The 4,874-nt window shown below is 44.3% G+C and overlaps 1 long non-coding RNA gene across 1 annotated transcript; it reads right to left on the bottom strand.

Moving 5' to 3' along the window:
• Nucleotides 1-523: 523 nt before the first annotated feature.
• LOC110536765 lies at nucleotides 524-2,540 on the bottom strand. The gene is made up of 2 exons (XR_005034830.1): nucleotides 1,748-2,540; nucleotides 524-1,700 (listed from the first exon to the last, which is right to left on the bottom strand). It is a non-coding gene; the product is annotated as an uncharacterized LOC110536765 (long non-coding RNA).
• Between the last annotated feature and the right edge of the window lie 2,334 nt (nucleotides 2,541-4,874).

Here is a 4,874-nt window from a genome sequence, read left to right as displayed (position 1 = left end):
TCACTGTGATGAGCATCTCTCTCTCCCTCTCTTCACTGTGATGAGCATCTCTCTCTCCCTCTCTTCACTGTGATGAGCATCTCTCTCTCCCTCTCTTCACTGTGATGAGCATCTCTCTCTCCCTCTCTTCACTGTGATGAGCATCTCTCTCTCCCTCTCTTCACTGTGATGAGCATCTCTCTCTCCCTCTCTTCACTGTGATGAGCATCTCTCTCTCCCTCTCTCCTCTGTGATGAGCATCTCTCTCTCCCTCTCTTCTCTGTGATGAGCATCTCTCTCTCCCTCTCTCCTCTGTGATGAGCATCTCTCTCTCCCTCTCTTCACTGTGATGAGCATCTCTCTCTCCCTCTTTTCACTGTGGTGAGCATCTCTCTCTCCCTCTCTTCACTGTGATGAGCATCTCTCTCTCCCTCTCTTCGCTGTGATGAGCATCTCTCTCTCCCTCTCTTCACTGTGATGAGCATCTCTCTCTCCCTCTCTCGTACACTGTATTGAAACACAGGCCTCTGGAAAACAATGTTCATTTAGTGTATTTTCCACAGCACAAATAAAAAGACTCATAGTATTTGTCTCCTACACACATCAAAGCAACCAGACGATAAAACACATTTCTCCATCATCAGCCAATCACTGATCAGCATTATTATGTTCAACTTCCTGGGTCACAGGTCAATCTATGTTCATCTTCCCGGACAATGTTAGGAAGTTCAGGATAATCTCTTAATGATCTCTTTTCCCTTCTCATCCTCTCTCCTCTCTCAAGATAAATATAATACAGTCTGAATGTCAACAAATCAAGACTGTTGCCCAGGTAACACTGTTGCCCAGGTAATACTGTTGCCCAGGTAACACTGTTGCCCAGGTAACACTGTTGTCCCACACACACAGGTTGCATCCTGAATGGGACCCTATTGCTTAAATAGTGCACCACTTTTCACTGTGTAGGGAATAGGGTGCCATTTGGGACACGACCATAGTATAATTGAAGAAACACACCTCTCTGTGTCATCAGTCTAAAGCAGAAACACACCTCTCTCTGTGTCATCAGTCTAAAGCAGAAACACACCTCTCTGTGTCATCAGTCTAAAGCAGAAACACACCTCTCTGTGTCATCAGTCTAAAGCAGAAACACACCTCTCTGTGTCATCAGTCTAAAGCAGAAACACCTCTCTGTGTCATCAGTCTAAAGCAGAAACACACCTCTCTGTGTCATCAGTCTAAAGCAGAAACACACCTCTCTGTGTCATCAGTCTAAAGCAGAAACACCTCTCTGTGTCATCAGTCTCTCTGTGTCATCAGTCTAAAGCAGAAACACACCTCTCTGTGTCATCAGTCTAAAGCAGAAACACCCCTCTCTGTGTCATCAGTCTAAAGCAGAAACACCTCTCTGTGTCATCAGTCTCTCCGTGTCATCAGTCTAAAGCAGAAACACACCTCTCTGTGTCATCAGTCTAAAGCAGAAACACACCTCTCTGTGTCATCAGTCTCTCTGTGTCATCAGTCTAAAGCAGAAACACCTCTCTGTGTCATCAGTCTAAAGCAGAAACACACCTCTCTGTGTCATCAGTCTCTCTGTGTCATCAGTCTAAAGCAGAAACACCTCTCTGTGTCATCAGTCTCTCTGTGTCATCAGTCTAAAGCAGAAACACACCTCTCTGTGTCATCAGTCTAAAGCAGAAACACCTCTCTGTGTCATCAGTCTAAAGAAGAAACACCTCTCTGTGTCATCAGTCTAAAGCAGAAACACCTCTCTGTGTCATCAGTCTAAAGCAGAAACTAAATCAAAACTTCTTGAACTCATATAAAAGGACACAATTGTCCATTAAATACCTGGGCGCGAACCCAGAGTCTCTGGTGGCACAGCTGGCGCTGCGGTACAGCGCCACCCAGGAGGCCCCCATTAAATACTAATTGATATATTATGTGCATCATATAAAAAAAAACACTATAAGAAATCATAAACAAGGTTCTTGGCTTGAAGCTCAAATGGCACCCTATTCCCTATATAGTGCACTACTTTTAACCAGGGGATATGACCATGTTCAAGCGTAATGCACTATACAGGGAATAGGGTGCCATTGGAGTCGCAGCCTGTGGTGTTTTTTTCAGGGAAACGAACAGACTCGGAGCATACCCCGAATGTTTTTTGGGGTCAGAGGGCACGGCCCACAACCTACTTCCCTGGACAGTTCTCGGGTTCTGGTTTGTGTGTTAGTAGAGTCCTCGTTCAGGAAAACAGGCTCCTTTTGGCGTAGTAGTAAAAAGGTGTTGTTGTTGTTGTTGTTGTTCTCAGCTGCTCCATTGTTTTGCCATCTCTGGTTTAAGTGTCAAATGAGTCGTTAACTGCTCTTGTTGTTCTTGTTGTTGTTGTTGTTTAGTCCTTTGAGAGAAGGTAATACTCCTGTCTTGTTCTGACTGACATCACTACAAAGGAGCTGGCCATACAGCTGGCCATACAGCTGGACGTACAGCTGGCCATACAGCTGGCCATACAGCTGGCCGTACAGCTGGACATACAGCTGGCTATACAGCTGGACATACAGCTGGACGTACAGCTGGGCATACAGCTGGCCATACAGCTGGACATACAGCTGGCTATACAGCTGGACATACAGCTGGACATCCAGCTGTACATACAGCTGGGCATACAGCTGGCCATACAGCTGGACATACAGCTGGCTATACAGCTGGACATACAGCTGGACATCCAGCTGTACATACAGCTGGGCATACAGCTGGCCATACAGCTGGCAATACAGCTGGCCATACAGCTGACCATACAGCTGGACATCAGCTGGACATACAGCTGGCCATACAGCTGTACATACAGCTGGCCATACAGCTGGACATCAGCTGGACATACAGCTGGCCATACAGCTGGACATACAGCTGGACATACATCTGGCCATACAGCTGACAATACAGCTGGCCATACAGCTGGCCATACAGCTGTACATACAGCTGGCCATACAGCGGGACATCAGCTGGACATACAGCTGGCCATACAGCTGGACATACAGCTGGACATACAGCTGGCCAGCTTATGTAATACATGTATCACTAGCCACTTTATACTATACTATGCCACTTTGTTTACATACTCATCTCATTTGTACATACTGTACCCGATACCATCTACTGTATCTTGCCTATGCTGCTCTGTACCATCACTCATTCATATATCCTTATGTACATATTCTTTATCCCCTTACACTGTGTACAAGACAGTAGTTTTGGAATTGTTAGTTAGATTACTTGTTATTACTGCATTGTCGGAACTAGAAGCACAAGCATTTCGCTACACTCGCATTAACATCTGCTAACCATGTGTATGTGACAAATAAAATTTGATTTGATTTGGCCATAGAGCTGGACATCCAGCTGGCCATACAGCTGGCCATACAGCTGGCCATACAGCTGGCAATCCAGCTGGACATACAGCTGGCCATACAGCTGGACATACAGCTGGCTATACAGCTGGCCATCCAGCTGGACATACAGCTGGCCATCCAGCTGGACATACAGCTGGCCATACAGCGGGACATCAGCTGGACATACAGCTGGCCATACAGCTGGACATACAGCTGGACATACAGCTGGCCATAGAGCTGGACATCCAGCTGGACATACAGCTGGCTATACAGCTGGCCATCCAGCTGGACATACAGCTGGCCATACAGTGCCTTCGGGAAGTATTCAGACCCCTTGACTTTTTCCACATTTTGTCACGTTACAACCTTATAATTTTTTATTTATTATATCAATAAAAATCTTCAGCAATCTACACGCAATACCCCATAATGACATCACAATACCCCATAATGACATCACAATACCCCATAATGACAAAGCAAAAACAGGTTTTTAGGAATGTTTACTCATGTATTAAAAATAAATAAACAGAAATATTATTTACATACAGTTGAAGTCGGAAGTTAACATACACTTAGGTTGGCGTCATTAAAACTTGTTTTTCAACCACTCCACAAATTTCTTTTTAACACACTATAGTTTTGGCAAGTCGGTTAGGACATCTACTATGTGCATGACACAAGTCATTTTTCAACAATTGTTTACAGACAGATTATTTCACTTATAATTCACTGTATCACAATTCCAGTGGGTCAGAAGTTTACATACACTAAGTTGACTGTTCCTTTAAACAGTTTGGAAAATTCCAGAAAATGATGTCATGGCTTTAGAAGCTTCTGATAGGCTGATTGACATCATTTGAGACAATTGGAGGTTTACCTGTCGATGTATTTCAGGGCCTACCTTCAAACTCAGTGCCTCTTTGCTTGATATCATGGGAAAATCAAAAGAAATCAGCCAAGACCTCAGAAAGAAAATTGTAGACCTCCACAAGTCTGGTTCATCCTTGGGAGCAATTTCCAAACGCCTGAAGGTGCCATGTTCATCTGTACAAACAATAGTACGCAAGTATAAACACCATGGGACCACGCAGCCGTCATACCACTCAGGAAGGAGACATGTTCTGTCTCCTAGAGATGAACGTACTTTGGTGTGAAAAGTGCAAATCCAGCCTAGAACAACAACAGAGGACCTTGTGAAGATGCTGGAGGAAACAGGTACAAAAGTATCTATATCCACAGTAAAACGATTCCTATATTGACATAACTTGAAAGGCCGCTCAGCAAGGAAGAAGCCACTGCTTCAAAACCACCATATAAAAGCCAGACTACAGTTTGCAACTGCACATGGGGACAAAGATCAAACTTTTTGGAGAAATGTCCTTTTGGTCTGATGAAACAAAAATAGAACTGCTTTAGACGATGAGGAAAATTATGTGGATATATTGAAGCAGCATCTCAAGACATCAATCAGGAAGTTAAAGCTTGGTCGCTAATGGGTCT

This window comes from Oncorhynchus mykiss, chromosome 12 (assembly GCF_013265735.2).
Source record: "Oncorhynchus mykiss isolate Arlee chromosome 12, USDA_OmykA_1.1, whole genome shotgun sequence".
NCBI classification, from domain to species: domain Eukaryota; kingdom Metazoa; phylum Chordata; class Actinopteri; order Salmoniformes; family Salmonidae; genus Oncorhynchus; species Oncorhynchus mykiss.
Note: the sequence above shows the minus strand (reverse complement) of the source record. Positions and strands in the feature narration are given on the sequence as shown.